This window comes from Meriones unguiculatus, chromosome 8 (assembly GCF_030254825.1).
Source record: "Meriones unguiculatus strain TT.TT164.6M chromosome 8, Bangor_MerUng_6.1, whole genome shotgun sequence".
NCBI classification, from domain to species: domain Eukaryota; kingdom Metazoa; phylum Chordata; class Mammalia; order Rodentia; family Muridae; genus Meriones; species Meriones unguiculatus.
In genome coordinates, this window is record NC_083356.1 from 42,844,030 (window position 1) to 42,866,324 (window position 22,295).

Consider the following 22,295-nt stretch of genomic DNA (forward strand, 5'->3'; position numbering starts at 1 on the left):
ACAGGCTCTCTTGAGGTCCTGGGGCTGAGCTGTGCTTGTTGGATGGATGGATGGATGGATGGATGGACGGACGGACAGACAAATAAATGAATGCTGGAATATGAACACTAGCTGTATATGTCAGAGCTGCTTCCGACAGATCTGTTTTTCATTTGCCCTTTTACAGTGGGAAGGTGTTTTGCCAGAAAGTTGGAGGAAAAGAACCAGGAAAGTAAATCAGGGGGTGGGAAGCATGACTTCTTTTCCACACAGGGAGAGCTAGCGGCAGCAACAGAGAGGCAAAGTAAAGAAGCTTAGGGCCAGGCTGCAGGGGTCAAATCCTAGCCCTGTGTACTGCGAGGAGTGAGCTGCTCCCCCAAATTAGAGGACCACAGCTGTGCTGGCTTTATGTCTGAGGACAGGTGAGAGATTACAGATAATGCCCTTCAAATCCCAGCCACCCAATTTACTGCTGCTGGCCCGCTACTGCTATGGGCAGCACAGCTCTGTCTGCAAAGGTCACTGAAGATAACGCTGAAGGGCGATTTCATGGTGCATTCATAGATGAAAGAGCCCAGGGGTCCTGGTTACCGCCCAGGCTTTTTCTGAGGTTGGTATGTTCTTCTTGGAAGGGGCCAGATGGTGGTTATACACCATCCTCTGGTATGCGAGGGTATCCACCAAACAGTCATTTACTAGGGTGGTATGCTGACAGGGCAAGACTTTTAAGAGGTGTAGATTAGCATCTGCTTTGATACCCTGCTGGGTACAGTCTTTCAGAGGCCCTCTGTGGTAGACTCCTGTCTTGTTCCTTATCTTTTCTTGCTTCTGATGTCTATCCTGTTTGCCCTTCTGAATGAGGATTAAGCATCTTCCCTAGGGTCCTCCTTGTTTAGCTTCTTTAGGACAATAGGTTTTAGTATGTTTATCCTATATTATATGGCTAATATTTACTTATAAGTGAGTATATACCATGTGTGTCTTTCTGCTTCTGGGATACCTCACTCAGATGCTGAGACTCATAGCCAGGGCAGAGTGCAGCAAATCTTATGGAAGAAGGGGAGATGGAAAGACATGGAGGGGACAGAAGCTCAACAAGGAGGCCAACAGAGCCAAAACAAATCTGGTCCCAGGCGGGGCTACAGAGACTGATGAATCAACAAAGGACCAAGCATGGAGAGAAACTAGATGCTCTGCTCAGATGTAGCCCACGGGCAGCTCAGTGTCCACAGAGATTTTGCAGTAAGGGGAACAGGGGCAGTCTCTGGCATGAACTCTCAGTTGCCTGCTCTTTGAGCACCTCCCCCTGGTAAGGTCTCCTGACTAGGTCGCAGAGAAAGAGGATTCAGACAGTCCTGATGAGACCTGGTAGGCTACGGTCGGTCTGATAGTAGGGGAGGAGAACCTCCCCTATCAGTGGACCAAGGGAGGAACATGGGGGGGGAGAGGGAGGGAGGGGGGGATCAAGAAGAGATGAGGGAGGGGTCTACAGATGGGATACAAGTGACTAAATTGTAATACTACTACTAATAATAATAACAGGTGTAGCTTAATGGAAGGTGATTAGGTCATTGGGAGTGCCCCCCTTTGGAGAGATTAATGAGGTTCTCTCAGGGCCTCTAAAGTTCTAGCAAGGTGACATGATAAGAGTAAGCCTGACTCTTTTGTCTCTCTCTTCTGTTTTGCCATATGTCTCTTCCACACATGCTTCTGCCACCCACCATGAGACAAAATGGGTTAGGGAGCTTGATCTTGGACTTCTAGTATCTAAAACTGTGAGCTAAACAAACCTCTTTTCTTTATATACTATCCAGACTCAGTTTTTTTTTTTTTTGTTATAGCAACTGAAAATGGACTAATACACAATTTCCATAGAATAATCATTTTTTACATTGCTGGCCTCTGCCATACCGCCTTAGGAGGAAATACAGAAGAAAGGAAAGCAAAGTAAAAGGAGATCTTTATACCTAAAAAAAAGTGGGTTGAGTGTATCCAGAGAGAGAGAGAGAGGGGAGGGGGAAGAGGGAGAGAGAGAGTGAGAGAGAGAGAGAGAGAGAGTGAGAGAAAGAGAAGAGAGAGAGGGAGAAGAGAGGAGAGAAACAGAGAGAGAGGAGCGAGAGAGGAAGGAGAAGTCCCTCTCAAAGACCCTTAAATGCCCAGCCCTCAAAGAAAGACTAATTTCTGCCCTTTGAGTGCCTCCTTTGTCATTTTCTCTGTGTGGCCCCTCCCCTCACCCCTATTAAAGCCTTTATTGGATGATTCTGTTTGAGATTTCCTTGGCTGTTACCTGATACACTCAAGGTATTCCCCCTGCCTTTTAATTCTTCAACTGGCAGAGAAAATGAACCCAATCAAGACTCCTGGATGGTAATAGGGAGTGGGAATTGGACACTGAGCCTCACCATGCTCCCTGGGGCCTGCAGCTGATAACTGACTTTGGAGCAGGATCAGAGACAGGAAGGACCACAGAAGAAGCCAGCGAGAAAGATGAACACCCAGCAGATCACTCACAGCTTCTCCATGTTGGAGAATGAACGAAAAGCAAGTGACCACATCCCGGTTCCGTCACACAGCTACGGCAGAGCTGCTGACTACAGCTCCTGCTTTACCTTTGGCCCACACGACCCCCTGAATGAGGTGACGGTGATGAGATCCCTGCTCCGTCCTGGCACAGGGACAGGCAGCTTTATACCACTGAATCCTTATGACCACATGGTAAGGTTGATCCCTGCCCCATTTATCAGATGAAGAGACTGAAGCACCGAGAGGCCAGCAACTTGCCCAAGGCCAGAAGGCTGGTGGAGATTCAGAGTTTGAGCCTTGCAGTCTACACTAGGGCCCCTGCCTCTCAGCACAGACACTCTTTCCTTAAATTCCCTCTTTACCACTCTACTTGATCATCATTTTCTGAGCACCTACTATGTGTCAGGGCCTGGCATGCAAGGACACGGTTGTCCTCACAGTTCAGCTTGAAGACTCTTAGGGATGTTATGGGTCATGACTCGTCGTCACTGCCCAGCCTTCTCCCTTTGCTTTCCCTTTCCTTCCTCTCCCCTTTCTGCCTTCAAATAGTCCAGGACTCAGATGAACACACAGCCAACCACCTGTCAAACTTTCTTTTCATCCAGGCCAGCAGTTTCCACGACGAGCTCCACCCCTGGGCCCCATGGCGCTTTGCCCTCTGGGGAATGCACCCCAACACTACCCTGAGGGCAGAGCAGTGGGCCACTCATAGTCTGCCCCACACCTTGGATCTCACTCCTACCTGATGTCCTCATTTGGGTCTGCAGCCCAGTTTTTCTCCTTTCCATCAGGTAGGGGTTTGGTCACCTGAGTGTGAGGGATAAATCTTGCCCCTGCCAAAGGACCCGTGATTCTGGGTAACGCCCACTTCACATCTCTGGCATTTACCTGCTTGGGCCTTACCCACTTATGCCTCCTGTGGGATCTGGGAACCAGAGGGTAGGTGTCCTTCCACACCCCCCTTTACATGCTTCCAAGCCTTTCCTTCCACTCTGTGCAGTCAGGACTGTGGGCTAAATTCTCTGATGGTGGGCCTGGCAGGATGTTCTTTGGGTGGCTCTGCTATGGCAGGGCGCTGCTGAGATATCCTCCAGAAAGCCTTCCACCATGCTATCATGTGCACCGGGTGTTTGGGATCACAGATGTGCACGTGGGCTGCGTGACATCAGCTGGTGACACTGGGGCACAGGAGAGACCCAAGGTCCTCTCCCTCAGTAGCCTCTGCAAGGGCCACCCGAAGTGCTGAGTTGATGCTGATGCCCTCCTCCAGTCTTCTCCTCAGCCCTCTCCCTCTTCCCACATCCTGCCCCTGAGAGGTTCTAGATTATAACAGAAAGAGGGTGAAAAACACTGCTTCTCTCTTGAATATTTTCCATGGACGTTTGTTCCGCCTCTCCTTGAATTCTGCCACTGACAGGAACTCACTGTCGACCTAAGTTTTTTTCACCACATTTGTGTATATCTGTCAGGGAGTTTTGATTAGGCCAAGGCATCAACAACATGAAACCTCCCTCCCCTCATGACCCTGCTCTTACCAGAGCTTACCAGGGCTGTGCAAGGGTGGCTTTGCCTACTGGCTAAGCCAGGCAGTACACTCTCTGAACACGACTCTAAAAACATGCCCCTGGCCTGGAAGTCTGAGTTGCTATCATCTGTGCAGAGAGGGGAGAGCCAGCCACCTGCAGGCTTCTGGCTTCTAGGGAAGCCCTGGCATGAAGCCAGCAGATTCTCAGAGGCTTACACCTGGAAGCTCGGCTCTGCACCATGTCCAGGTGCCCATGGCTGGAAACATAGTTTCGGGGTAGCTTTTCTCATGCAGCAATACCTTTCTTGATATCAACCTGGGCCATGTGTGACCATGGCCAAATACAGTATCACTTACCAGTGTCTGTCGCATGTTGCTTACATCCTGGGAATCCAGCAGTGGGAGTCCCAGAGCAGCCAGTGCATGGAGGCCTGCAAAGAAGAGGAACTGGTGAGAAGCAGGGCAGAAGCAACTGGGTACCTGTCTTTCCCAGCACGAATGAGCCACTGGGAAACTGGGATGGAGGTGGGAGGGTAAAAAAATGAACCCCTATAAGGACCCAGGTGCTCATCAAAGCAACTTCACAATCTCTAGGCTTTGTGACAATTCTGAGCCAGAGAAAGAAGGCGGGGGGGGGGGGAAGCCCCCAACCCTGGATGAGTCAGCAGTTTGTGGCAAAGAAGAGTTTTTGGGAGAGTGAAACAAAAGGCAGATGGATTGGGTGTGGAAGAGGTTTGGGCTTCTCTAACTTCACCCAGGGTCCTCACTGCCTGTGACCAGCAGTGGGCTGTGCAGGGCCTCTTCATGGCACCAGTAAAGCGGGGAGCTCAGTGCTCTGACCTCAAGCAGAGAAGATAATGCAGTCCTTAAAGCAAAAGGCCCCAAAGCGTATGGAGAGACTCCTGCCAAACACACCCTTTGTGCTTTGAAAGTTCCCTTTGGAGAGCCGCAGCTGGCAGAACAGGGCGTGTGCCCAGTGCTGCCGACGTGTTCCCAGCACAGTGAGCTGAGGCCTGTGCCCTAGGGCTTTGCAGCCAGCTAGTAGGGCACCTTGTGAGCACAAATGAGGTTGCTTATGGCTGTGGTCTAGGACCCTCAAAACCAAATGTCTTTGTTTGTTTTTTCTTGTTTCCCTATGAACGCTCAGGTGAACTGCAGAGTCTCTGTTCTCACAGGGACACCTTTTGACCCTGGTGAAGAGAATTATTGGGTTTGCAGTCAGTGTTTACCGAGCCTTTACCTCACGCCCTGTGCTTGCTCTTGACACATCGGAGTAGGATTCTTGCTGCTGGGAAGTGTTCCTTTGAATAGCAAAGAGCGAAATCACACCACATGAGCCTTGCTGGGAAGACAGGCTCAGAGCAGTGGATTCAGAACCTGCATTTTAACGAGAGTCACAGGTGACTCCTGGGCACAAGCTGCAAACTGTGCTTTCTTGTTCTCTCAGTCATGGAAAGAAGCGTCTGACCGTCCCCAGTGAGGAAATGGGCCAGTGAGGCTGTCCACTGGCTGCATGGCAAGTGAGCTCGTGAGGGGTAGAGTGGATCCAAGCTATTTCCATTTCTTTCTGAGAACTGCATTCCTTTCTACCGCAGTATCTGCAGGGAAAGTCAAGCACGAGTGTGAGGGCCAGGCAGGCCACACTTAGTTGTGAGTGATCTCAGGCCAGGAATGGTACTGCAGAACACTCTGAGATTGGGGGGGGGCATGAATACAGAGGGAGGAATCCCCTTCTCAGGTATGTCAAAATTCCCAGGTCTTGGACCATTCCCCTCAGGGGAACAAAAACGTCTGTGTGGAATCACAGTGTCTAATTGATTCTGATTCCAAGGAATTTAGATCTCTCACCTGCAGAATGACCTATCTAAGAGAAGAGCCCTCCCCTCCCCCAAGGAGACCAGGCAGTGACACTGGGAAGTGCTATTTTAAGCAAGTGAGGGTTGCTCTTCTGTGATTCCAAGTCTAGGTATATGACCAGAGGCATCTAGCAAGCCATTGTGGGGGAAGGGAGGTCACACACAGTTTATTTATTCTCTGCTCCTATAGTACATCCTGACTGCAGCCTCCACTCCTCACACTCCTCTTAGTCCCCTGGCACCTACCTCCCCTCTCCCCCAAATCCACTGCTCTTCTGTTTCCCTCCAGAAAAAAGCAGGCTTCTTAGGGATAACAACTGAATAAAGCATAATAAGATGCTGTAAGACTAGACACAAATCCTCATATCAAGGCTGGACGAGGCAACCCAGCAAGAGGAAAAGGATCCCAAGAGCAGGCAAGAGTCAGAGACTCCTCCCATCCCCACTGTTAGAGTCCCACAAGAACATCAAGCTAAACAACAGAAGCGTATATGCAGAGGACCTAGCAAAGAGCAATGCAGACTTCATGACTGCTGCTTTAGTTCTGTGAGCCCCTATGAGCCCTGCTTAGTAAATTCTGTGGGTCATGTTCTTGCAGTGTCCTCGACTCCTCTGGCTCCTACAACCCTACTCTCCCTCTTCTGTGGGGTTCTGTGAGTGAAGGAATGGGGGAAGAGATGTTCTACATAGTTTTTTTTTAAGTTCTTGATTAGTGACATCATATTCCATGTTTTTATTCCAGACTCATTATAAGAGGGATTCTCACGGGATTCATGGATGAAGGCAAAGATAGCCCACAATCCACACAGGGTTCACAACTGTTACCTTCTCATTATCAAGTAGCCAGTTGGCATCCTTGATTTAAAGTTAGGCACATCATTCATGAGGGACTGGTTTCAGGACCCTCCCTGGGTATTAACATCTTCTTCTAAGGCACACAGGCAGCCATACTGTACTGGCTGGTTTAATATGAGAGGAAGAAGCCTCAGTTGAGGAAAAGCCTTCATGTCATCCAACTGTAAGGCATTTTCTCAATTAGTGATAAATGGAGGAGGGCCCAATCCATGGTGGGTGATGCCATCCCTGGGATGGAGATCCTGGGTTCTATATGAAAGCAGGCTGAGCAAGCCATGGGAAGCAAGCCAGTAAGCAGCACCCCTCCATGGCCTCTGCATCAGCTCCTTCCTTCAGGTTCCTGACCTTCCCCAGTCCCAATCCTTCTCTAACCACCTTCCCTCAACTTCCACCTTTTATAGAAAATTGTTTGAGAATTCTATACCTACATATAATATGTTTTGAGCAAGCCCATCCCTCATTCCTTTCCTCCTATACCACCTGCACTACCCCTATTACTTTCTTCACCCAACTTCATGTGCCTTTTTCTTTTTTTTATAGTCAGTGAGTACACTTACTACTGGTGCATGAGAAGGGGACCATCTATTGGATTATGGGTCACTTCTTAAGGTCCTGCATCCCTGAAGAACATTGACTTTTCCCCAGCAGCCAACAGTTGCCCTTATCTCCATATATGTGAGCTTGTCCCCCATCCATGCTAAGATTCTAGCTGGTTTTATCTTATCTTATGCTGGTCTTGTGCATGAGGTCATGGCTACTGTGAGTTCACGTGTGCAATGGTAATGTGACTGCAAATACTATTTTTGCTGCAGACTTCCACTCCCTCTGGTTTTTCCTCATTCTACCCCGTCTTCCAAGATGAGGTGTGTGACACGGATGTCCCACTTTGAGCAGTGTGTAGTGGCTCATGCTTGTAACAGCACTTAGAAGGGTGAGCTGGGAAGACCACTGTGTGTTTTAGGCTAGCCTGGGCTACACAGTAGTAGATCTTGTCTTAAAAACCCAAACACACATATTCATGGAGAATGAAGTCATTCTACACACACCATCCTTTTTGTTTTCAAAACATCATCTTTTGGTGATTCAGGTTATAGTTACTGTTGTATTTTTTCTTTGTTTTAAATTTAATTTTATATTTTTAAAGATTTGTTTATTTTATGTATATAAGTGCTCTGTTTTCATGCGCACCAGAAGAGGGCATCAGATCCCATTACAGATGGTTGTGAGCCACCATGTGGTTGCTGGGAATTGAAGTCAGGACCTCCAGAAGAGCAGCCAGTGCTCTTAACCGCCGAGCCATCTCTTCAGCCCCCCTGCTGTTCATTTTAAAATGTATATCTCCATATTAACTGCTGCTTACTGGAGCTATGTTATTCTCACCTGAGCTATGGTTCACTATAGACTGGCATGTGTTGTGAGTGGTGTTGTCTTCCACAGCTCCAGGTTTCTAGGCTTTGAGAATGCAGGATGCTCTCTAATGCACACCTCATTTTATTGATATATAGAACTGCCTGCACTGTGGAAGTTACGCTACCGGCACTAATACATACATATGACTTAAATGTGTAGTTCATGGTGCTATTAAATATGGAACATGCAATGTTAAATGCTGAACATTTTACTTGGCCAGTGAACATTTTGGATACCTGTATATACCTGACTCCACACTCAGCCTCAGATAGACACTGGTAAAATGAAAATTAAAAAATTATTTTTTTCTTAAAAAATAATTTGTGTGTGTGTGTGTGTGTGTGTGTGTCTGTCTGTCTGTCTGTCGTCTATGAGTAAATGCCACCTAACATGGGTGCTGGGAACTGAACTCTTAAGGAAGAGAAGCAAGAACTCTTAATAGCTAAGTCGCCTCTCCAGCTACCCCTAGTTCCTACTGTTAAGAAATAGTATAAAAGGGGAGAAAGGCAAACAATGGACGGTGAGGAAGTCCCAGCATGTTGAGGTAGTACAAGGTGGGAACAGCCCTAAGACTCCTCCAGCGTCTCTGGATAAAAGTCACACTCCTACCGTGGGCACCTGCACTCTTCTCCTCACCCTGGCTTGTCACACTGTGTTCTGGCTCACTGATGCCCTATGCTCTGGGCAGCCCTATGGCTTGCCTGCCCTAGGCCACTCTCTTGACCATTCTGCCCTCCTTCTACCCTAATTACTACCATCTCACCCTGAAGTCCGATGGGGGTATTGAGCAGAGCTGCGTAAGCAATGTGCTTTCTCCCCTTGTTGTCGACAGTACCTGTTGTTATTCGCAATCGAGTAGGCAGCCACTTGAGCACGGAGCAGCATGGTGATTTGGCTGGACCCCTGCCGGCAGGGACTCTCAGAGCTGGAGAGGCCCACAGAATCAGTTCTGTGCTCTGGTTTATCCAAGAACACAGCTCTCCCTTCTGGATCAGTGGCTCTCAGCCTTCCTAATGCTGTGGCCCTTTAATACAGCTCCTCATGTTCTGGTGACCACCCCCCCCCCCAACCACAAAACTGTTTTTGTTGCTACTTCATAACTATAATTTTGCTACTGTTATGGGTTGTAATGTAAATATTTCTGGAGATAAAGGTTTGCCAAAGGGGTTGCAACCCACTGGTAGAAAACTGCTGTTCTAGTTAGTTAGACATTGGCGCTGACCAGGCAAGGCTTGGTTCAGTGCTTGAGACAGAAGTCACTGGCTCCTTCATCGTCAGTGATCACTTCTTTCTTTCCTACTGTTTTGAGAGCTTAAGTACACAGCCCACCGCCTCCTCCAAGTGTGGGAAGGCTGCTGGATGGCAATGGTGGTGACCGCTTCAGTGTATGTCCAGTGGAGTCCTCAGCTCTGTGTATGAATGGCGGAGCTCATCAGGAGACTATGAATGAATGAAAGGCTCTGTAGTGTCTACAGATTTCCAAATATGCACATTTCCTGCCTTCCTGGCCCATAACCCCAGCCACATTGGCTCTTTGGAGCAAAATGCTACTGAGAAAAAAAAATATACAGACAGAATTTTTCTCATATGGCTCCCCATTTTGCCTTTGGGACTGGTCTAACCTTGTCATGCTGTTTGACACTTTAAAGATAAGGGCTACTTTAAAGCTTTCTAGAAGAGTGACACCCTCTCTGCTAGGGTGGCTTCCTCTAACGTAGCTCAGTCCATGTTCATTCAGCAAAAATGTACTCAGGCAGTAAGAAACCCTGATTGATAAACATGTTCACGATACCCTAAGGCAAAAGCATCACATGGAGAAGGACGGCACAGAGCAGAGAGCCCTGGGCTCTGGCTGGACCCAACGTGGACTAGAACCAGGCGAGGGAGTCGAAGAAGGGAGAAAGCTATGCACCTTCTCAGTGGAGCCTCAGCTTGGTTATCATCCCCCAAGCTGGAAGTGTGGTCACAATCGCCTGCTGCAGGTTCATAGCTCACCTCAGTCAGTAACACCAGCCTTCAATTCCACCTGCCAAGGCAAGGCCTAGCTTCTCTCTCTTCTCTACTCATTCTAATGTACCCATCTTACGGAGGGCAAGTCGAGTCTGAGAGAGATTAGCTAAACTACTCAGAATTAGAAGTCGAGTTAGAGTTTAGGCCTGACTGAATCCTTCCATCTTCCCCCGTAGCTGTCTCTTCAACCTTGCCTCTGGGCCTGGAGTTTCTGGAATGCTGTGCAATTTCTCCCACCAACTCGTGTCTTCTTCAACTAATATGCCCTAGAGGAGAGCTGTGACTAAGGTAAGAATGACCCTGAAATTCATGAGAGCAGCTTGACATCTTGAACATTTAGGAGAACTGAATTCTATTCTAGAGATGGCTTGCACTTGTCTGAAAATATTTCCCCTGGAGCTGGGGAGATAGATCAGTTGCTAAGATGCCTGCCATGCAAGCTTAAGGATCTGAGTCCCATCCCTTGCCCTTATGCAAGAAGCCAAGTGTTATCTGGAGAGATGACCCCATAGTTGAAGTATTTCTCTAGAAAGCAAGGGGACCAGAGCTGAGATCCCCAGACCCCAAATGAATGCTGGCTGCACATGGAGGCTTGCCTGTGACTCCAGCCTTAGCAGATGGAGACAGGGACCCTGGGGGCAAACAGTACTCCAGCTCTGGGTATGACCAAGAGACCCTGCCTCAATGAGTAAGATGGAAAGATTCCTGATATCAAAATGAGGCCTCCACATACAGACACACACCCATACTCATGCACCACATACATGGAACATAAGTACACACACTTATGCACACGTGCAGGTGCATGTATGCACACCTGCAGAAACATGAACATACACACATGCCCACAATGAAAGAGAGAGAAAGTACTTCCCTTCAGAGTTGCCAAGTCCAGTCAACACTTGATATTCTGAGCGCCAGCGAGGGGTACAACGGTTTTGTTCCAGGCTGTTTCTTTGTTCTTTCACCACCTCTTTACAGGGGCACAGATTACAGGCCAGGCTGCGGATAAGGTGAACCCTGGCTTTACCAGAACGGGGACAAAGACATCAAAGCCATTATTGTGCTAATCCTAGCACAGTACAGTAGTGCCAAGATTGCAAGGAGGGCACATGAGGCCACCACAGATTGAGGTGAGGCCCAAGAGACATAAAGCAGAAGAAAGTGGAGAGGGAAAAAGTTGAGTAAAGGAGGGAGTGAGTGCCTAGGGTGGGAGAGACACGAGTGCCTGGCAGGTAATCAGAGTGGCTGTGGTGGAGCGGCCTGCAAAAGAGGGTGAGAGTTCCCTGAGTCGAAAGCCTTCAGTAAGTTGAATCTTCAGCAGGGAGAGAAGAGAGGCCTCCAATGACTTGGATTCTGTATCTCCGGGCCAGCCAGAAGTGTCTATTGAATGGCAAGCTGCCTCGTCTATATCTAGGTGCCCCATAATTTGAGAAGCTCTACCCAGAATTCTGAAATCTTCAGACACAGCAACAGTGCCCAGTGCTGTTCCATTTACGTAGAGAAGAATTCTCCTTGCTCAAGGCTCCTTTTGTTTGGCCTGGAGGATCCTGGCTCCACTGTGGTCATTGGCAGGTGTTCGGGGTATGGGGGCTGGGCAAAACCACCTCTGATTACAGCTCCCAACACCGTGAGACTGGGAAGCCATGAGAATCTTGAGCCTTTGCAGGAGACACAGAGGAGAGCAGGAAACCCAAGCTCCCAGGGCAGGCAGTGGTTTCTTTCTTTAAATGGAGACAGCATCAATTGGGAATTTTCCCATATCTCAAAACAACAACAACAACAACAACAACAAAAACCCAAGAGTGATGGAGGTGGATGGAGTGCAGGTCTCCCAGGAAGTCATGACAGGTTAGAATTTGCCAAGATCACCTCTGAGTGGGTATTTCTGTCTTCTCCTGGCTGTGGACCCTAATTTCTTTGGTCTACTGAGATGGTATGTTTCTGGCTAGAGACTGACAGATGGTATCTTTATGTCAAGAGCTTTGTGGCTGGACACAAGGTGTTTTATTTTGTCATCTATATTGTAATTAGGTTTTTGATTATAGCTGTTTTATCCCCCCCCCCCACTTCATCCTAGCTACAGTTTGAACTTGGGACATGACAGCACATAATAAATGCTGATACTGCTTCCTTCTCCTGTACACTCCTTATTTATTTTTTACCATATTAAAAAATATCTGGGTTTCTAGTGTAAGATAAACCCGTAGAAATTCTACTATCCTATGGAAGAATGACACAGTGGACAGGAATAAGCGGAAAGCAACAATCTGTGGGCCCCTCCTCTCCCCACTGTACCTTGTTTGCAGCCCTTTATTAAATATCTTAAGTATTACTTGCCTTCAGGGTCAAAATAAAATTGCCAAAAGTTTTTTCTTTGCACTCATAAATGTTTCTCACTAAGCTCATTTAAAAAAAAAATGTGTATGCAAGGAGCACAAACCTGCTGACTCATAGCTCTCTCTCCTTAACACGGTCCAAATCTGTCCAGTCACATGAGCTGAATGAAGAATGCTTAATGGGGGTGGCTAGCCCCAAACTGGCAAGCAGTTAAACCGAAGGCTCAAGGCTTCACACCCCACCCCCGTTACCCTGGCCTTGCCCTGGCCATGCTGTCACTGGGGCATGCTGCACACTGTATGGCCACTGCAGGCAGCTGAATGCAGGGACTGGAAAAGATCTGGCAGCAAACCGATGCCAAAATTGAACTTCAAGGCGATACAGTATGTTTTTGAAAACTGAAATAAAATTCTGTACCAAGGACCACCCAAAGGGAGCGACTCCACAGATGTCGTCAAGCCTATGTTGGCCACCGAGAGAAGTGCTCCGCCTGCATGACTCATTAAGTCATCACAGCCACTCAGGCAGGTGCTATGATTATCCCTAATTTACAAATGAGGACACTGAGGCATCGGAGTGTTAATAACTTGCTCAGGTCCCACAGGGTCCAAGGGGTGGGGCTAAGACTTACAAGCCCCACAATTTCTCCTGAAAGGGCAGAATTCTTCTGCACAGAAGAAAGATTTACTCCATAAACACCTCTGCAACACTTCAAGTACAAACACATCAGGTGTAGAAGAGGAGGCTGGTGGTGGGTGTAGGGGTTGGGAGCGGCTTGGTTCTTGCTTTCAATGAGCTTAAAATTACATAGAGAAGCTAGACTCTATGCACAAATAATGGAAGTGAAGTTATCCACAGTGGGACCATGAAAAGACAAGGGAGAAAGGGCTTGCCAAGGTGACCATTGTGGCTAGGATGACCGCAAGGACTCTGACATAGGGGTGTCATTTATTCTCGATTAAAGGACTCACAGGATTCAAACAGGAGTTGGTTAGAGGAGGTCTCGCTTACTAATGGCACTGCCTCTGGGGTTTCCATCTTGGTTCTGAGTTAGGATCCACTCTGCCTAGGTGGAAATGTCGTTCCTGTGGTAACCGAACCTCCGTGTCTGGCCGGAGAGAAGTGCAGGCAGAGAGGAGTGGGGAAGAGGGCATGTCAGGAGTACGGGTGGGAGGATATCGAATGACGTGGGGAGAGGCACACCTGGTGGGAATGGGAGCTCAGAGAAAGTCCCTGTGCCTACGTTGCAGCTCCTCCCACCTACAAGGAGGGACACGAAGGAAGGTCATCGATGTCCCAGCTGGGTGGGACATTGGAGAGCTCCCAACTGGTCTCCTCAATAGATGAGGGACTCAAGGCCACAGAGGTTTCATTTGGAGAAGTCCTTGGAATTGAATGCAGCTGTGGTTTGAGGGCCTAGCTAGCCCTTTTCCCTTCCTCCCTCCCTTCTCCCTCCCTCCCTCCCTCCCTCCCTCCCTCCCTCCCTCCCTCTCTCTCTCCCTCCCTCCTTCCCTCCCTCTCTCTCTCCCTCCCTCCTTCCCTCCCTCTCTCTCTCCCTCCTTTCTTCCCTCCCTGTCTCTCTCCCCCTCCCTTCCTCCCTCTCTTCCTCCCTCTCCATGTACTCTGTGGACTTCTGAGAAGTTCAGGAGGCTACAGACATGACATGAGGAGAGGAGGCAGATGTGCCTCAGCTGCTCCAGTGGTAGCAGCTCTCAGTACCTCAGCATCTCAGCAAGTGATGGATCCTGACAGTAGCAGATCAGGTCCCCAACCTAGGACCCACCTCTTTCTGCACATCTTCCCCTACAGGGAGCCTGTGCCCCATACTCAGGAACTTTCTGGGAACCCATGACTAGTTTCTCTGTGGCCACAACTTTCCCTGACATGAAGTACATCTGGTGGTGACTCACACACTGGATTTCTGCCCAAGGCCGTACATCTTGAGGGGAGAGAACATTCTCTCGAACTGACAACCTGCCCACCCTGCAGTGACAATGGAGGCTGCCTTTGTCAGCCAACACTGACGTCATCCAAATGGTGCTTGGGCCTCCTTGCCTGGCTTGCCCTAAGATTTTAGTGTCCCTCAGGTACCAGATCCTTTTTCCAAATTTCCCTCCCCTGGAAGGCTAGCCCCTCTCTTATCGTCTTCTCCCCCTTTCCATCATCATTTCTGCTGCAGCACCCTCCAGCCCTTGTTCACCTGCTTTCTGCTTGGAACCTCATTCAGCCATGGTTTGCACCTCAGTCCTGTTGTGGACAGGACAGCTGTGCAGAAGTCCTTCCTCTGAGTGGCAGACTCTGGAGGAGGCCATCTTTACTAACCACAGCAAACATAACAAATGCCAGTACTGGATGCCAAGTGTGACAACCACCAGGCCCTCACACTTAACCTCCCCTTTTCCTGGAATTCTCTGCCTGAGGCTTGCATTACCATTAACTTCTGGTCAAAGTCATCTCCCCAGTAAGGCTTTCCTGGTCTCTCTCCTAAGTTCCTCCCCAGGACCCTGGTCTTACTATCTGTTGAATTTCCCTAAACCATAAAGCATATTCTCAAACTACTGATTTGTTCATTGCCCAAATACTGGCTTGCTGCTTGTCTGTCACTACAGTAGTCATAAGTGCCTGAGAACAGCAGCTCTGGGAAGGAAGCAATCAGAAGAGTGCAGAGACAACCTACATACAGAATGGGAGAAAGTCTTTGTCAACTATATATCCAACAGGGCATTAATATCTAGGATATATCTAGGGCATTACTATCTGCAAAAGTTAAACACCAAGAACAATCCAAATCATCCAGTCAGTAAGTGGGCTATTGAATTGAATAGGCAGTTTAAAAAAAAAAGAAGAAATACAAATGGCCAATAAATACTTGAGAAGACAAAAACCAAACACACAACCTCCTTAACCATCAGGGAAAGGCAAACTGCTCCGAAATTCTATCGCACCCCAGTCAGAATGGTTTTATAAATCAATACACCTTGGTAAGGATGTTGGGAATATGAAACCCTTACATTCTGCTGGTAGGAATGTAAACTGGTGAAGCCACTATGAAAATTAGCATGGTGTCACCTCCAAAAGCTAAAAAACACAACTACTGTATGATCCAGCCATACCACTCTGGGTACATCCCCCTCCCCCCAAATATATGAATCATACTTACACACTGGCTTTTACCACTACACTACTGACAGTTCAAAATCTGGAGCCAGTCAAAATGCCTACAACAGGAGGCTGGATAAAGAAAACGTGACATGTATACTACACAATGAAATTTTACCCAATTACAAAGAAATCCATTACGTCATTTGCAAGGAAATGGACTGTGCTGAAGGTCACCATGCTAAGTGAAATAAGCCAGGCCAAGAAAAGTAAATATTGTAGGCTTTCTCTTATTTGGGGAATCTAGATTGAAATGTATATAGATGTGTGCATAAGTGTGTGTATGTGTGTGTGTGTGTTTGTGTGTGATGAAAGTAGAGATTGTGAGGAGCATAAAAGTTCTTAAGGAAGAGAGGAGCAAAACTATTCTAAGGAAGGATAACAGAATGACATGAAATCAGAGTAGAGGAAAAGAGAACAAGGGAGGAGTGTGTAGTATGGGTGTGAAAACAAGAACAAAGTATAATGGCATATGTATGAAGATGCCTTATGAAACGCATCGCTTTGTGTGATAACTTAAAAGGAGGAAGAGGAGGAAGAAAATGCTGTCTATTATCACCACTAAAGAGCAGAGGAACTTGTGAGGCTGCACGGAGCCCCAGGAGTCCCAGACTCGTTGCATATGGTTCAAATTTCAGTGACTAACAAGTTTTGTTGATCTGAAACTATGTGTTGGAAAGCAAAAGGGGCAGGGTGGTGGTGCACACCTTTAATTCTAGCACTTGGGGAGGCAGAGGCAGGTGAATCTGTGAGTTTGAGGGCAGCCTGGTCTAGAGAGAGAGTTCTAGGACATCCAGGTCCACACGGAGAAACCCTGTCTTGATAAACAACAAAACCAAAACCAAAAAACCAAAAACAAAACAAAAAGCAAGCAAGCAAGCAAGCAAGCAAAAAGGAAGCTGAAGGTCCTCACAGTGTCTTCATACCCACGGAGGTGTGACAAGAGTGTGAGGTGGTGAGGAGAACGGAAGTTTGAGATTATTACAGTGATGCAGAGAAAGGAATGGACACAGGAAGTAATCACAGTGGGCAGGAAGAGGTGTGACCTGCCGGCCATTTTTTTTTTTTTCCCTAGGCCAGGTCTCTGTTTCCATCCCTATAAAATGGTTAACAAACCTGGCTGTGCACACAGGTCTCTGTGAATGAACGAAGGAAAAATGCGAGGCTCCAGTTCAAGAAACTTCGAGTTGCCCTTTCCTATACAGAGCAGTGTTAGGAGGGACACAGGCACTGGGACTCTCAGAGAGACAGGACGTAGCAAACTGTATCCCAGCAAGACCCAAGCAAGAACTTGATCAAAGTTCTGCATTGATGTTCTGCCTAGTATCCTCAGCTGTGCCTGGCTCATCCCATTCTCCGTTCCTCTTCATTCACACCAGTGACTCAAAACTCCTACCACATTCTCAGTCTCAAAAAGCAGAAGCGTTTCAGGCCGGGAAATATGATCAAGTACATTCCCCCAAACACACAAAGCAGAGAGTCATAATAAGAGCCGGTTATGATTTTTTCTCAGGAGACAGCCTGACCCCTTTGCACTAGCTTAGTCTGATTGTAGCTGTGTGGCGTGGCAAAGCTACTGAGGGTCTCTGGGCCTGGTATTAATTGGGGCTAATAACTGTACTTTTCCCCAGGAGTACCTTGGGGAAACCAGTCTTAAGCAGAGAGCGCTGGGAAGGTGCCCAGATGCCTGATAAGGTTAAGGAAATAAGAGTTACCATTATTATTTACTGCAACAAAGTATTTTAGTGACAGAGTAGAAAAAAAAAAAGTGACTCAGTCCAGTCCAAGTGCTCTTTGTGTCACCTGACGCTGAAATATTTGATCTCGACCAATATGCCACCGCAGTCACAAAGATGGACCGGTCTGCTCGGGGAATAAAAGACGCATTCATGCAGCTCCCTGCCCCAGTTTGGAAGAGCCTGGACCACTATGGTCTGCTGTTGACTAAGCTGTGGAGTGCCTCCTCGCAGAGAACTTTCTCACCACCTCAAGTTTCATCCTCCAGGAAGGCAAAGAAAAACCCCTGTTCTCAAGGTTTTAACGTCTAAGCAGGAAGGAGACAGAAATGAGCGAGGAAGATGTGCTTAGAGCCCTGGACACAGCTGCCTGCGACCTGGCTGTTGTATGTGGTGTGTTTCCATCTTCAATCTCTCCCTTTCTGTCTCTCCCTCTCTTTCTCACACACACACACGGACAGACACACATGTGTGCACACATGCAATTGTTTTTGCCTCCTGGCAGTCAACAGGTTACTAGTTGGTTCAGAGCCTGCTGCTAACACTAACTAGTTGGTAGCCAGAGGTGATTTATTTGCTCTCCGAGCTCCTGACAGATGAACACCTCACAGCACAACATCATCGGGGTGCTGAGAAATATGAGGTAATTCATGCAAAGCCAGGGCCTGGCCCTTCATAATTTCTGCAGCTATGAAATATTTACTGTGATCCCAATATGCGCCAGGGGCTCCAAAGCCATCAACACAAACTCCTCCCCCTGTAGAGTCTTAGAGATGCAGAGAAAGCTAATAATTCAACAAGCGAATAAGCATCAAGCGTCAGTTATGAATCAAGCATCAGTTATGATGGGTGCTCGGAAGAGAGTCATGGGTGCTTCAGTAGCTCTGACCCTCCAGCGGTCAGGAAGGGCTGCTTTGGGGATGTCTTTTCTATTACATGTCTTATTTTCATTAGCCTATGCTAATTACATATAATAATATAAAATTATAACGTTTTAATACACGTGTATAATGTACTTTGATATCACTCGTCTCCTATTTTCTTATTTCCCTTCCACTCCTAATGATCGCTTACTTCTTTCCAAATAGTCCCCTTTCTACTTTCATCCTTTTGTTTCTGTGACCCAGTGAGATTCTTTAGAGTTGCCGGCAGAAACATGGGTGAGGGGTCACTTAGGGGAATACAAGCAGCTGACCAGCGTCTACACCACTAAAGAAAACAACTCTCCATCCCCAGTGACCCAGAGCGATGAGGCCCTGGGAGGCCTTCTCCCATGGCACCAATGACTGCCTACAATTCATAAAGACCATCTTTTAAGCAGAACCTGAATTCGGGGTCAGAAGCCCATAAAGATAGCTAGGAGAAGAACTTTCAGGTTGATAAGTAGCACAAGGACAAAGGCAGGTGTGCTGCCCTCTAGGAGTAGCTATAGGTCAGAGGGCTACAGCAGAGTGATGGTGGTAGCTGCCTGTGGTAGCCTTGGGGAACAACAGAAGAACTTCAACTTTTACTCTGAGTGACACAAGAAACAAATAGAGGGTTTAGGGGTGACTGAACTTGACTTATGTTCTTTTTTATTATTATTATTCCACAGGCATATCCACTATTTATTAAGACTCATTTCTTCTTGAACACATCCATGGTATGGCCAGGTGTCTTGGTGTGCTGACCTTGGAAATGAAGTCCCAGCAGAGGCAAAAATACTTTTGTGGGCTCTAATCTGCTTCACTCCAGGTCTTTAATTTACTTTATTTTAGTCTTGTTTCGAGACAAGGTCTCACTATGCAGCCCTGGCTATTCTGGAACTAGCTATGTAGAACAAGGCGATCTCAATTTGTAAGAGATCCTCCTGCCTCTGCTTACTGAGTGCTGGGATTAGAGGTGTGTGCCACCAAACCTACCTTCCCCCACCTCTGGTCTTCACACAGCTTGCTGTCTGGATCACTGATCAGAAGCTGGATGCGCTTTCTACCCTGACATCTTTCTGTCTATTCAAGGACCAGTTTGGGTTTGTGTCCTGGTGTGGATGCTAAATAATGATCATGCTGCTACCTCATCCTCGGTGAGTTCTCCAGCCCTCCTGATGAGGTCAGTGCTTGCTCCACTTCCCACCACCCATCCATACTGGCTTTGAATACTTGCAAAACACTCTGAAATTTTTAGAGGCATGGCAGTAGCTGCACTAGTTATAGCATGCAGACTTCCTGTAGAAGAGCTTCTCTCTCTCTCTCTCTCTCTCTCTCTCTCTCTCTCTCTCTCTCTCTCTGTGTGTGTGTGTGTGTGTGTGTGTGTGAGAGAGAGAGAGAGAGAGAGAAGGAGTTGGAGAGTGAGGGTGAGCAAGCAAGTGGTGAAGGTGAGAGGGCAGGATGGCTAATGGCTGCTGCTGCTGGCTAACGGTCCATGTGACTGAGAAAGAAGGTGGGGTTTGAGTAGAGGTGCAACCAGAAACACCATCCTGCTGAATGTTCAAGTTCATGCTATTTAATACCAGAGGAACCATCCACACCTATCAGATCACGAAGGGCACTCCACTAAAGGGACAATGGAGCATCCCCTGCAGGCTGTAATCAGGGTCAAGGTGGTGGCAGACTGTGGAAGAGCCAGAGCCGAAACTTTTACGTGCAATGGAGTTGTGCAAGATAACACGATGCAGATTATTGGCTGACCATGTGAGAGCAGAGGTGTCATGTTCTGAGACACTGTCTCAGGGGAAAAAGCTTATGTTAGAGATGTTAACTTTGAAAAATCTCAGTGAAAGGTAGCAACAATGATTATGATTATGAATGAATGGTGGTCCCGAGAGGAACAGGAAAAGAACAAACGCTGAATGTTTGCTTCTTGCTGAACACAGCCCTTACTCACTCATTTCATTTCTTAAGACACTCACTTCATGGCAGTTTGTTACAACAGCTCTGGGAAAAATACAAGGAGGAAACCCAGGCATGGAGGTAAAGCAGTTTGCTAGCTGTCACCCAACAAGGGTGTAGCATGGCTGGGAACTGGCGTTCATCTGTGGCAGCTACTCCCGGAGACAGATGCTGTCAGTCCCATGCCTCCAACGCGAGAGCAGGTACTCAGATTCACAAGACGGAAGAACAGACGTGAGGGTGGTGGTCAGGCTCCCTAAAATCCTTTCCACTCTCCCTCCCGACCTCCCCACCCTGAAAACCTCAGAGAGGCCCTGACTATCTTGCTATTCTGTCTGTCCTGCCATCCAGCACTCTCCAGCAGCCACTACCTTGTGCAGGGTTTTTCTGTGTTTAGTTGACTGCTGCTGTAACCAACACATCTGACCATGAGGAGACTCTGGTGTTTCAGGCCGTTCTGGTAAACAGATTTTAATGGTGCCTCAGGACTCCTGACAGTGGTTTAGGAACCTTGCGGGGGTCTGGATTTCAAAACCATCCCCTCTTCACATGATACCTACTCATTGTGAAAATTTCTTGGCCTCCTGTCTGCTCTGACCATGAAGCCAAGACCAGAGTGTGGGAAGGGTGGGCAAGACACAGCTGGCCAACCGCCAGACAAAGTGGTCTCTGAAGAAACACTGACTTTCCACTTCTTCCCCTCTGGTGCTCACTAAAATATTTTTCTGGACGGAATCTTCAGTATCAGGAATCCTGGGGAAAAACAGGCCTCGCTTACCCTGCCTTGTCAAATCTCCATTATTTTAATAGAGATGGGCAGTGGGACTGAAAACAAACCGTGCCCGAGAATGAGACCTACATGTCTTCCCACACACGGCCATGCCCTTACAGTACTTAATGAGGACAACTTAGTTAATTTGAGGTTGGGGGTAATATGGGATGGGGGCCTTGTTCCATTTATAAGGAATTAAATTCGCTTCAGTGGAAAGGGCCACTGAGCTGGAAGAGATTTGTCGACCAGAAGGCCAGAAGGAAGGCCAGAAGCACAGGAATAAAGGGTTGATCATGGCCACCTCTTCCAGTGAAAACTGAGGTGTGCGGCTTCTTTCCAGAGGCTGTTTTATAAATGGGGATTATCTGGAGCTAGCTCAGCAGACTGCTTTATTCCACAGGGACACATAAGCACACACACACACACACACACACACACACACACACACACACACAGCTTCCCACAGCTGCACACTGTGGCCACCAGGTCCTGAGGTTTCACTGAGTTATTCATTCCTCAAAACATGCAGAGGACAAATTTTAAGCATGCTCACAGAGAACCTCTGTCTCAAAGGGCTGCCTGTGGCAGTGTGTTGACAGTTTCCTCAGTGAGGTGACCATGGGAAGCTGCCTTCAAATGGCCTTTCTTCAGGGAACAACATTGGAGTTAGGAGGCAAAGAGAAAATCCAAGTCGGGTAATTTGTTGCATGTTTTGACATCCATCCCCTTCCATACATAGCTACCTCTAGTGGGGACATCACACTTCTTGTCCTAAGATGTGACAAATGGGACCACCTTCACAGGGAAGAGACTGGCTAGTACCAGAGTGAAGACAGTGTCAGGGATGGCTGTGTCTTGGTATGCAAACATTCTGACGACAGTTGCACCTTTAGAACAGAAGGCAGCTCCTCCTAGGACAAGTACATGAGCCATTTGCTGAGGTGGGTACTAGTTCCTTTCATTCTTTTGTAGCAGTCAGATGTGTAATATGCCCTGAGCCAGGCACATAGCCATGGAGAGTGAGGAGCTATAAGACAAGACCTCTGTCCCTAACAACCAACAGGGGAGTCAAAGACCCCATAAAGAGTTACTGGGATCCATGACATCAGGCAGTTGCCTCCATGGCCCTGCTCTTAATGGCAGAAACCCACTGGAAGAAGGGAACAAAGGGTGGGCTCAGAGAAGAAAGCATGAGGTGGGCCTGAACCCCACCTCAAAGAGCAAGGAGGAGTCTAAGGTGGTGGCTGGAGGGGATGCCGAGAA

General features: G+C 47.8%; 1 protein-coding gene across 2 annotated transcripts in view; it reads right to left on the bottom strand.

Annotated features, from left to right (window-relative positions):
• The window catches only part of Zhx2 (zinc fingers and homeoboxes 2), a 148,827-nt gene that overhangs the window by 71,818 nt on the left and 54,714 nt on the right, over nt 1-22,295 (bottom strand). For both annotated transcript variants that reach the window (XM_060389405.1, XM_021645256.2), the window contains exon 2: nt 4,385-4,458. The gene's annotated coding sequence lies outside the window, so the exon portion shown is untranslated. The remainder of the gene's footprint in view (nt 1-4,384; nt 4,459-22,295) is intronic.